Source organism: Acomys minous (assembly GCF_964271855.1).
Source record: "Acomys minous genome assembly, chromosome: 15".
NCBI classification, from domain to species: Eukaryota; Metazoa; Chordata; class Mammalia; order Rodentia; family Muridae; genus Acomys; species Acomys minous.
Genome location: NC_140497.1, coordinates 21,092,167 through 21,104,559, shown reverse-complemented (window position 1 = coordinate 21,104,559; position 12,393 = coordinate 21,092,167). Strand labels below are relative to the sequence as shown.

The window sequence follows — 12,393 nt, the reverse complement described above, 5'->3', positions numbered from 1 at the left end:
AAGTACAGCAGCATAGGGGAAGGTGTACAGAAAGGGCAGCCTGTTGGTGGGAATGCAAGCTATTGCAACCTTTATGGAAAACAGCCTAATTATTGCTTGATGTGCTAAAACTTACACATGATCACCCTCAGAGGAAAAAAATGACATGTTAAACAGACATTGGAATCCTCATGTTTATTGCCACATGATTCACAACAATTAGGATATGAGATTCAAACTAAACGTCCACCAATGGATGAACAAATAAAGAAAATATTGTGCATGTATATAATACAGTACTATTTCACAAGAAAAAGCACAGACTCCTGTCATCAGCAACTTGGAAAGACCCAAGGATGTGATGCCAAGCAAAGTTATCCAGAAACAGGAAGACAAACACTACCTAGTCTTCCTCATATATGGAATCTAAAAAGATTGATCTTACAGTAATTGAAAACAGAATAGTGGTGATCATAGCATACAGAGAGTGAGGAAAGCAGAGAAGGGATACAAGGGAGTATTGGTCAGTGATAGAATATTCTAGTGGTCTATCCTAAAGCAGGATGAAGATACTTAAAATAAATCAAAGGATTTTCTATGTACTCATCATAACGAAGTGATAAATGTTAAGATAATGGATATTAATTACCTGATTGGTCACTACCTAATATGTACTTGTACTAAAATGTACCACTGTCCATCATAAACATGTACAGATTTATACAAAGAATGTTTAAAACATAGTGCAAAGTATCATGTTCTGGCTATAAACAGCTTGGATGGCAGAAAGCATGCATGTCTGAATCTCTAGTTTCTGCTTCACTGTTTGACTTAGAGTCACAATGTTAATTTCCCCAAGCGATTTCACCATTTTCAGCTGGGAGGTTGGACTTTGTGATGTCAGAATCTACGTGCATGGTTCCAGTAGTCTAGTGATGCTGGCTCATGAATGTTTGTGACTTTAGTTGCATTATTGGGTAGAATGCATTCTCCACCCACCCATGTGACCTACCAGTCAGTAGCACTTTATGAGGCAGAACATTTCCTCAGGATTTATAGGAGATTTCCCTGGTTTGTGCTCAGAGAATAGGATAGTGAATAGATTGAATTATGGTATACTTTTTCAGAAATGCCATTTTTTATTACTTTCAAATGGGCATAGTAAATATGCTAGGCTAACAAAATGTTACCAGGATGTTTTGCCAAATATGGATCTTTGTATGAATATATCAAAATGGTATGTAATTAACTTTTATTGTTCATACATCAACGTGTGTTTCTAAAGTGCTTAAATATGATTTATTTCTTCAAATAGCTTCATGAATACCTCTATTGCCATGATGCCCTCTGTGATGGTTAATTTTGCATGTCAACTTGACTGGGCTAAGGGATGCCCAGATAGCTAGTAAAACATCATGTCTGGGCATGTTGGGGAAGATGCTTGCAGCAGGGATGGGTATGCGAGTCAGTTGGTAGAATAAGGCAGATGTGCCCTCAGCAATGTGGTCTGATATCATCCAAGTCACTGAGGACCTCACTAGATCAGAACGATGCTGAAAACATGATCAGCATGCTTGAAAGGACCGTGTAGCTTGATATGCCCTCAGACATCAGTGATCCTGTTTGTACCCTTTGTGCCCTGGATTGACACATAACATCTATGTATTTGGTTGTTCATCTTGTTCACAGTCTTCCCGTGAGTCAATTCCTATGAGAAATTTCTTATCTATGTTTTATGTTTCTTTGGAAAACTCTAATTTCTCTGTGAAATTTGTTGGTGCTAGGGAAAGTTTAACTCATTTGCTTATGATTTAAAGTTCAAGGTAAACGGTATTTATGCTTTTTTTTTTAAAATAACGATGAACGGATAATGTAAGATTTCCCTGAATGCTTTTGTTTCCTAACTGAGCATCAGATAGTGAGCTGAGTCCCGAGGTCCCTGCAGTAAACATCAGTAACTAAGCCAGATCCCAAAGTCCCTGCAGGCTTCATCCTCACATTTAGACCAGTTTTAGTTCTTTATCCGACTGTAGCTTGAGGTACAAGCTCACGTTGAAAGGTAAAGAGCTTCTTTGGAGCTGGATCTCATGGACACAATGGGTCACAGGGCAGCCCTCCTGTCCCTGCCACTTAGCCTTCAGGCTGTTCTTGTCCTGTTATCTAGAAGGTTAGGCCGTTCATGTCTTGCTCTCCCAGGCATGCCAACTTCAAGGCTTTTCAGTTGTGCTCAGGAAATGCCAGCCCCTGCAGGGGAGAGAGTTGCAGCTTAGAAGATAACTGATGGCACTGACAACCAGGGTTTCCATCAAAGCCTTCGGATTCTTCATTAAGTCCGTAACTCCTTATTGAATAGAGAAGTTATCCGGGAAAAAAAAGGATAACAAACTGATCACATTTAATGAAAGGAGGAGTAGGAGTGGGAGAAAAAAAAAAGGAAGAAAACCAATGGGTTATTTTAAAATGTCTATAGCTTTAGGAAGAAAAATAAAATGTGTGGAATACCAAAGGGACCATGGCTTTTGTTACTTCTCTTTGCTGATTTCTCTTGATCAAGAATGTTAGCTGAGGTTACTCAGTATTGGATGGACACCTGTGTAGTGGACACCTAAGCTGGAGGTACTGGTGGCTTTTTTTTCTTTTTTAGATTTATTTTTATTTTTATTTTTAATTAACTTATTCAGATTACAATTAAATTGTTTTCCCATCACTCGTATCCTTCTGTTCCTCCTACCCTCCCACCCTACCCTATTACCTTCCCTTAGGTCCATTTCCAAGGGGGATCTCCTCCCCTACCTTATGGTAGCAGGCTAGCAAGTCTCATCTTGGTAGTCTGCCTATTTTTTCGTTGAGTGCCACCAGGGCTCCCCTGGAAGAGGAGGTCATGAAATAAGGGGCACCAGAGCTCATGTCAGAGTTAGTCCCTGCTCTCCACATAACTGTGTAGGATGTCCTGTCCATTGGCTAGATCAGAGTAGGGGTTCTGTGTTTACTACTTGTATTGTCCTTTGTTAGTGCAATAGTTTGAGCAGACACCTCTAGGCCTTGATCCACCCATTATGATGTTCTTCTTGTAGGTTTCTAAGACCATCTGGATCCTTCTATATCCCCATCTCCTTTATTTCTGTTACCTAGAATCCCAGTAGGAAGTCATCACATCTGTCCCAACATCTTGGTAAGTGAAGACTTTCATGGAGCATGCCTTTTGGGCTAGTGTCCAATTATAAGTGAGTATATACCATGTGAGTCTTTCTGTTTCTGGATTAACTCACTCAGTATGATCGTTTCTAATTTCCTCCATTTGTCCACAAATTCCTCGATTTCCTTGGTTTTTATATCTGAGTAGTATTCCATAATGTAAATGTACCATAATTTCTTTATCCATTCTTCAACTGGGGGACATTTAGGCTGTTTCCATGTTCTGGCTATTGTGAATAAGGCTGCTATGAACATGGTTGAGCATATGTTCCTGTTGTGTGGTGGAGCATCTTCTGGGTATATTCGAAGGAGTGGAATAGCTGGGTCTTGAGGAAGCCCTATTCCCAGTTTTCTGAGAAAGTGCCAGATAGATTTTTCAAAGTGGTTGTAGGTACTGGTGGTTTTCTATGAACTGAACTACGCCCTGAGACTCTACCAAAGAGCAAAGGTAGATTTTTATAAGATGGAGTGTGCTCTGGAGCAGACATGAGCATATGTGCAGCCTGGACCATGCGTATGAGAGTTGTTAGATTATAGAACCCCTAGCTGCCCTTCTTCCTTTCCCAGATGTCAAGCCATGCTCCCTTCAGATCCCCCTCTGTCTGCTGATAGGATGCTATAAAGTTCTCTCCCTCCCACCAGCCACTGCGAGCAAGTCCAGTAACCCCCATCCCTACTCAAAGGACACCTTGAAGTATAGCTGGTTTGCATCAGAATCTTCCTGACTTCTAGCATGTAGGCTTGACCAGCCTAGATCGTGTGGGAGCCTAGATCACATGGGGACTAGATCATGTGGGATGGAGTTTACCTACCACCCTCGGCGAACCTGTTCAGAATCAGAAACCCATTTGTTCTCTAGAACTGAAAGCACTGTCTCTCCCTTTAGGGTTCCCTTGCACTCTTTATAGTGCAGTGCCCCAACTCTCCTATTATTGTAGGATTTGACGAGTTTTCGCATTCTTCAAGACCCCACCATGTTCTTCCTCTTCAAAGGCCTGTGATGGCTGCTGTTGTTTGTGGTGTTCTCCCTCCTGAATAAGCTTAAAGGAAGGGCATTGTTGGGGCAGTTCCTTTCTAGGAGCTTGCTTTCTCTTTAAGTTTCTAACAAGAAGTAGTGGAAATGGGCGTGGCATTTACCTGCCTTGTCTGTAATTGGGTTTTGTGCTCATAGTTTATAAAAGCAAGAAAAAGGTAGTTTCTGAGAACTCGATTCTCTATGCATCATCACCTTAGAAATAAAGTTTAATTTCACAACAAGGCACACTCCTGAACTCTCCCATACTGCTTGAACAGAACCTTACATTCAGGGAGGTAGGTACAGGCCTGCTACTTAAAGCCCTTTCCAAGCTTCCTTTACCTGCTGAGCCATCCTTCATGCACCAGCTGTGTGTGAGGTTCCTAGGATACACCCAGCCCTGCCCTGAGCTGGGCAGTAGCAATCATCTGGCAAAGGGAGAAGCCTGGATTTTAATATAACAACTGGAGCCAATTTACAGAAGTAATATGATTTTCTAAATCATTGGAATTAGCTAGTCAAGCTTGAGCGTTACAATTACTCAGAGGCTCCCGAGCCCTAATAACATCTGGTGAACTCCAACTGGGGCAGAAGGAGAGAAAAAAAACTGTACACCCATGCACAATGGCAAGAAGATAAACAAAACGCAAACCCAAGACACCAGCATCCATTTTTATTATGACATCCTTAAGGTCACCGTGTCAAGGGATGGAAGGAAATTAAGAGGAAGCCTCTCAGAGGACACTGCTTACAAGGATTCCTTTACTTAGTAGCTTGTTAATTTCCACAGTACAGTTGCCCTGGGTTGTGAATTAAAGAAACAGATGAAAAAAATATGACGCCTTTAACTGTACCAGAGGCCCCTGCATACCCTGTGCCTTTTGATGAGAAACATTAAACATTTTTAATTTAGCACATCAATTTGAAAATCTAATTTTTTTTTAATGCTTTGTAGCAGCCGACGCGTTCACGGCGCTGTCACGACCATAGAAGAATTATGAGAGACTTGAACCGCGAAAAGTAAATTAGAAAAATCTCATTTCAGTTACTCTAAAAAGAGGGGAAATTAGATTTTGATTAAAATCACTCACACATACAATTTTAGGTAAACTAATTTAGCAAGACTGACTATATAATTTTTTTTCCCTGGCAGTACGTCCTTTTAATACTTACTGGCTGTGAGGTATTTGTACCCGTAACCTTTCTTACAACCAATGGATGAAAAAAGAAAGTCTAATAAAGTGGCCTCTTGACCACAAAATGAGAGGCCTGGTAGGGAGAGATTAAAGGGGTGTATTTGTCAATAGAACAGGCAGAAGCTAGGGATGAATTAAAATTCCTTGTATTAATATCCCTTTCTGTTGCTACTCCACTTTGCCTTTCCACTATTTTAAGGCGTCCGCTTGGAAAATTTTCCTTTAAGGAGTGATGTGTCAGCTAATGCAGGAGATCAGTTGCATCACCAGCAATGCGTAAAGTACAGTTCACAGCCAGAGGCTTCAGTCTCAGTTTGGCAAATGTGGCTACCTGCAAGGTGAGATGGGAGCAGAGTGCCCACAGCAATGAAAGGCGGTCTTGCCCTCCACAGACTATCGCTCCTAAAGCTGAAGGGACACTCATGGATGCGTCTTAACTGTGAAGTGCTGCTCAAGAAGAAGAAGAGCTCAGTCCTGATGTGACTTGATGATGTGCGGTGGGTGGGAAGGTGGGGCTCCCCTTTTCTGAGGAATAGGGGAGGGAGGATGGGAGAAGAGGGAGAAAGAGAGAGGAGAGGAGGGAGGGCATTAAGACCAGGATGTAAAGTGAATAAATACATTAATTGATAGTAATAAAAATTAATCTTCCAAAGAAAAAAAGACTAGATTGTCAGTCTTCTTCTGGCATCTGAGTTAGTGATTGTCCTACAGTGTCCGAGTTTGTCTCTCTAGAATCCCAGCAGAAAATCTAGCATCTAGGAATTAAGCATATCATACAAACCCCGTTTTGAAAATTGCATTTATAATGGTTAGAAACATTTAAATTGAGACTGAGGGTGTCTAACTAATTCTCTATAGGAACAGGAATGGATGATAGACAGAGGGCTGTAGTCAAAGTGGATATTCTTCCAAATGACTGCAAGTCATGAAGAAATAGATGTCTTTGGTAGCTGATGAGGTGTAATGATATAATGATATAATGATATATGTGTGTGTGTGTGTGTGTGTGTGTGTGTGTGTGTGTGTGCGTGCCTGTGTGTCTCATTAATATCTCTCTCTCTCTCTCTCTCTCTCTCTCTCTCTCTCTCTCTATGTCATATATATATATGACATAACAGATATGAGGACTTTTGAAAAGGGCCATTGTATGATATATAGTCAGGAAATGACTTAAAAATAAATAAGAAGCTTTAAAAGGGCAGTGCAGAATTCAAGTAAGAGTCTGAATGACATGGACGGCTTGTTTTCATGATTCTCCCAAACCCCGAATTCAGAAGGATGAGGTGAACATGAGCGATCTGGAAAAGGAAAAGGATAGGCTACAGAAGTGGCAGAGAACAGGAAGGATGGAAGACGGGTATGGGATGGGGGGAGAAGAGGACAGGAGACCAGGAAAAGAGAGCTTATGAGAAGAAAGCGGGAAAGATAGGAGACAGGAGACAAAAAGGTTCATCAGGAGCAGGGAAGAAGGTGTCAGGGACAGGGGACAGGAGAAGGTGTCAGGGACAGGGGACAGGAAGGAGATGTCAGGGACAGGGGATAGTAGATAAGAAGAAGAGTAGAACCAGGAGACCAGAAAGATGACAGGGATAGAACTGGCTTCCTCAATGAGCCTAGTCTATCTTCAGTACGGGAGCAGCCATGGCCTAGGTGTCACTATGGGTCTCAGAAATGCCGGCAAATTTCTTTTGAACACCTGCAGGGGAACAGCACTATTGAGATTCCTCACCAGGCATCCTCTCTTGCATGGATGCCATCTGGCCAGCCTGTTTCTTGTCTTCTGTCCCCAAGCACTATTTAAAAGCAGATTTTTTACCTTCTGTTTTTCTATGTTAGCAAAGTTTAATATTCCTGTATAAAAATGACAAAGGAGAATACTGGCTTCACTTTAAGTCACTGAGTACTAAGCCCCAGATTAGCAGCTGGCACTTTCTGGCTACTCTGTCCCCCACTTCTAGGAAGTGCTGACAAGTATTTCTGTTAGAATACCTTTCTGGCTAACATTGTCTGGATATTCATATTCTAAATGCCTTCAGAGGTCATGACATTTTTCTTAAAATTTCATATTAGAGGAGGGTGCTGTTTATAAACAGAGTGTTTGTGTTTACATGCATTCAACTTAGTCTAGTATTTTCAACAGAAAGGTGTTTAGAGAAGGACTCCAATTGAATTCCTGACACAGTGTCCCCTGTGGATGTTTGGTAAGCACGTTGAGTGTCAGCAATGGGGTGCTTCTAGCATGGTGAGAGAAGCCAAGTGACTGCACAGAAAACATCCCACTTGTTAACAAATCTGTTAATTTTAGAGATAAAGATGTTTGGAACATACAGCTGTGTTAGCCAGAGTTCCAACATTGTGGGAGCATACCTGAGACATACCCCTTGTATAAGAAGGAAAGTTTTATTTTTGCTCCAATCTTAGAGGAGTCTGTTGATGGTTGCTGGGCTGGTTTCTTGGACTGCTGAAGGAACACATTTCATGGTAGGGTTGTGTGGCAGAGGACAGCTACTTAACTCACGGAGCCTGGAGACCAACAAGAGGGAAGGGAATATGGTCTCAGTGTCTCCTTCATACATGTCCAGTGATATAGATGCCTCTCCCCAAGTCTCACTTCCTAAGGGTTCCACCATTTCCCAACAGCATTAAGAGATGGTGGCCAAACCTTCAGCAAGTGACCTTTGGGGGACATTTAAAATCTCAACCATTGAAACATCTAACTGTGATAGTTCATCACACACACACACACACACACACACACACACACACACACACACACACACAAACACAAAAGAGAAATTCCCATACTCAGAAACAAAACAGACAAGGAAAAGCCAGCAAATGAAATAAAAGCAGAAACAGGTGTATACTATATATATACAAATATATAATATATACATATAATGTTTACATATATACACAAACATGAATATATAATGTGACCACGTGAACACATACATACAGATACATACACACTTTTCTGTTTGGTAGTTAACTTTGAGAAACTATGGGGGCCAATTTGAATTACTCTGTAGTAATTTAAAAGACTTGTGTCTTTTAAAGTGATGGCAGCCAGGTTCCTGGTTACTATCTCCATATAGGATGCCTTATTTTCAAACATTTAGCCTCATGGTATAGTAGACTGTTGAGAACCCTTCTGTGGCAGCATCCAGTGGGGGCTCCTCTAGTCTCCTTTGTCTCAGCAGTCTTTGAAGCTTGTGGTGTGTCCTCTGCAGAACTGTCTGCCTTGTCCTCTGTGATAGGCTCCTCACTAGTGTTGTTTGATTCCCCCCCCCCACTTTGCTTATGAATGTTGGCATTTGTCACTGCTCAGCTTACTTTTGTCATCTAGACTTCTTGTGTACTTGAATGAATTATAAACCCCAGGAATGAGGAAAAAATATATATGTTAACACTTTCAACTCCTAGCTCTTTCATGGACCTTGCCTGTAAGGGTCCATGCCTTGGAAAAGATCACAGCCCCCTTCACACTAGGGCCATAAATAGTCAAAGTATAGGGAGCACAAAACAGCCTCCTGCTCCAAGGGTTTCCTTTCCCACTATCTTCACCTTATGTGACACTCCTACCTAGTTGCCATGACAGAAAACCAAGACTCAGCCTTGAATTCTCCCTGCTAGCCCTTCTTTGATGTACTCCTCACACATACACCGAAGTTCACAAGGCCGCCCAGTTGGCTCCCTCCTAGGCACTCCAAAATGCAGACATAACTTCTTCTAAGGGGGAGCCACAGGCTGCCATATCACCTCCTTGTCCATCAATGCAGTGGGTCGACGCTGGACTGCATGCATCAAGTCATTCTTCCCGTAGACACCAGCAAGCTCTGTTTAAAGATGAAAACCAGATCATATATTATTCTAGACTGAAAAAAAAAACAAACCGTCAAAGGTTTTGTATTCAATCTGCCTTCACAGTCTCCTCGGATCTCAGTGTGGCTAACCTCTGCTGATCAAGAAAAGCGTTCTGTCTAGCCTGAGTATTTCTCTCCAAATTCTTGACTGTTTGCTTTGTTGCTCCACTATCTCATTTCTCTGTTCATTTCTCTGATATTCTAGGCAAGCCGGTGTTTGGGGATTGGGGGATGCTTGTTTAGTACGTGTTGCACACTTATTCATTGCCTGGATCTCCTAAAAAGCATGTTTCGAGGTGGCAGGAATCTTCTGTGTCTTACAGTTGCATTCTTGTATCCTCAGCGGGCGAAAAAATAACCCTGTCATCTGGCATGTGCTTCCTAATTATTGGAGCACTTACTGCCATGTATGTCATCAGTTAAGAAGACTAAGCCAGTTTTTTCTTTCAGTGCTGGGTATTGGGGATTAAGCCCAGGGCCTGGTACATGCTAGTGTTCCTCTACATTGCTACAAACCAGCCCCCCTCTTTTCATTTCGTTGGAGACAAGGTCTCACTACATTTCTCAGGGTGGCCCCCTGCACATGTGTTCTCGCCTCACTCTCTTCAGTAGCTGAGATTCCAGACCTGTGCCACGGGGCCTGGCTTCCATGCTCTTCAATTCGGATGTTCCAAAGGATGTCTGCTGAGGTACTGTGTTATAAAAAAGTGGAATAGGATTAGCACAAGCAGAACTGAAAGAGCAGGAAGCAATGAATGCACCTGGCAGGACAGCAAGGCGAGGGCTCCTGTGTTGCTATGCTAACTGATAAGGCTGAAGCCTGTGAGGAATGGCATGGCCCATGTCTGTACTGGCCAGGTAGATGGGGTAAACTGAATATGTGGGTGTGATCCACTTAATCACACGAAGTTATAAAGTATTCTTACAATCATTAATCTCTTCCTTGTTTGGCTCCAAATTGATTCTTTCCTTTTCCCCTCAAATAACTGTGATTTTGGTATTTAATCTCCTAGATTAATTTTTTCCATTTTAAACCTTCTTACAAATGAATCACATATTATATATATATTTTTTGTATGGCTTTCATTCAACATCATGTTGGTGAGAAATGTCCATATTGTTCTGCATGGTGATATATATCGGCTGCTATATACATTCCTTATAAACATAATTTAGCCATCATGCTCTTAATGCATGTGTGTGCTGATTTGAGTTTATAACCATCTGTCCAGCTTCACTTTCTGTTGCTATGGTAAACAATGACAAAGGCCATTTGTGTGCAGAAGGGTTTATCTGGCTTCCAGGTTATAGTCCTTCATGGAGGGATGCCAAGGAACTCAAGGTAGAAACCTGCAGGCAGGAACTGATGCAAAGGTCATGGAGGGGTGCTGCTTACTGGCTGGCTCTCCATGACTTACTCAGTCTGCTTTCTTTTTTTTTTTTCATTTTTAAAAATTTTATTCATTTATTCAGATTACATCTCAACTGTTATACCTTCACTTTTAGCTTCTCATTCCTCCCTCCCTCCCTCTTTCACCCTTTTCCCCTCCTCTAGGTCTGTGACAGAGGGGACCTCTTTCCCCACCATATGGTCACAGCCTATCAAATCTCATGCTGGTAGCCTACTTATCCTTTCTCTGAGTGCCACCAGGCCTCTCCACTAAGGGGAAGTGGTCAAATGTAGCGCACCAGAGTTCATGTCAGAGTTAGTCCCTGCTCTAAACAACCCGGGACCACCTGCTTTAGGATGATACCATTCACAGTGAGCTGGGTACTTCCAAATAGATCATGTATCAAGATAATACCCCACAAACATTCCCACAGACCAAACTGATGAAGGCAATTTGTCAATTGAAGAATTGATGCATTTCCCAGGTTACTCTATTTTGTGTCCAGCTGATAAAAACTAGCCAGCATGGGATCAAAAATAATGTCTTAGCAATTGTTATCATGATGCTATCTCTTCACACATTTCTTTTGAAAAAACACCTACCAGTGGAAACTCTAGGCCACAGAATATTTAAAAATTTTTACAATACTATATTCATATAATATTAGCTTAGTCCTTTAAAACATTTCAGAAGTGGTGGTATTTGTGTCTCTTTACATCCCCTTAAGCCTTATTTGAGAGTTTCTGTATTACAGATTTTTGTTAACATTTGCTATTGTGTTTTAAAATTGTAGCCATTTGGGTGAGCGAATAATGTTATCTTCTTGCAGTTTTAATTAAATATCTTCAGTGACTAATGAGATTAAATAGCAATCCGTGTGCTTATCTCTATATCTGCTTTTGCAAACTGCTGTCTACATTTTTGTCCCGTTAAAAAAATGGGCTGGCTATTGTTCCCCAATTGATTTGTAGCTATTATTTTCTCTTCTGAATCCAGGCTTGCGCACTGATTTGTGTGTGTGTGGCCAATATCCTCTTGAAATCTCTTTAAATAGTGTATTTTGTTAATTGGAATCTTTCAATTTTTAAAAATTAATTTATTCAGTTGTAAGAAGTTTAAAAACAAAATTAGTCTAAGGGATTGCATGTCAAGATAATTGTTATTGGGAAAAAAGTGTAAAAGTTAGTTTGGGCCCAGGTAGGGAAGAGATTGGAATTCCAAGAGCATTTTATACCTTGGTCTAACTAAATGGATCACAGTAATGCATTTTGGTTACTGCAAATCAAGTAAAAAACCCTCCAGTCTTTAGATATATGTTTTTATGAGGTAGGGAAGTGAGTAAGAGGCCATACATTTTTTATTTTGTTTTTCCCAGTGGTTGGGGTGGGGTGGACAGCCATATAAAGATGAAAGGGGGAATAATGGATCAGGAAGTGCTAAAAGGGGTGGAGGATGTTGGATAGGGCAGAGGAAGAATAACTATCACAAGATTTTCTGGAAGAGTCATATGGAAACCTACCTCTCTAGAAGCTTCCTAAAATACAAACACACACATATAAAGAGTATAAATAGAGTTATTCTACAACACTGTGGCAACACTCTGACTGTACACTACAGACTAATACATTTAAAAGCCCATTGTCATGAATGGATTAGAGTTTTGGGAGATGTTGGCCAGTGATATTCAATAGACCTCCCAAACATTATTCATAACTGTCATTGCTCTTGGTTAACCTCCAGAACTTGATGGC

At 41.2% G+C, this 12,393-nt stretch overlaps 2 long non-coding RNA genes across 2 annotated transcripts in view; both read left to right on the top strand.

Moving 5' to 3' along the window:
- LOC311585292 overlaps nt 1–3,139 on the top strand; it is a 46,978-nt gene extending 43,839 nt beyond the window's left edge. Inside the window, exon 4 of the long non-coding RNA XR_014775180.1 lies at nt 3,054–3,139. This is a non-coding gene — a long non-coding RNA (uncharacterized lncRNA). The remainder of the gene's footprint in view (nt 1–3,053) is intronic.
- Nucleotides 1–12,393, top strand: part of LOC311585293 — a 507,115-nt gene that overhangs the window by 462,160 nt on the left and 32,562 nt on the right. The window lies entirely within an intron of this gene.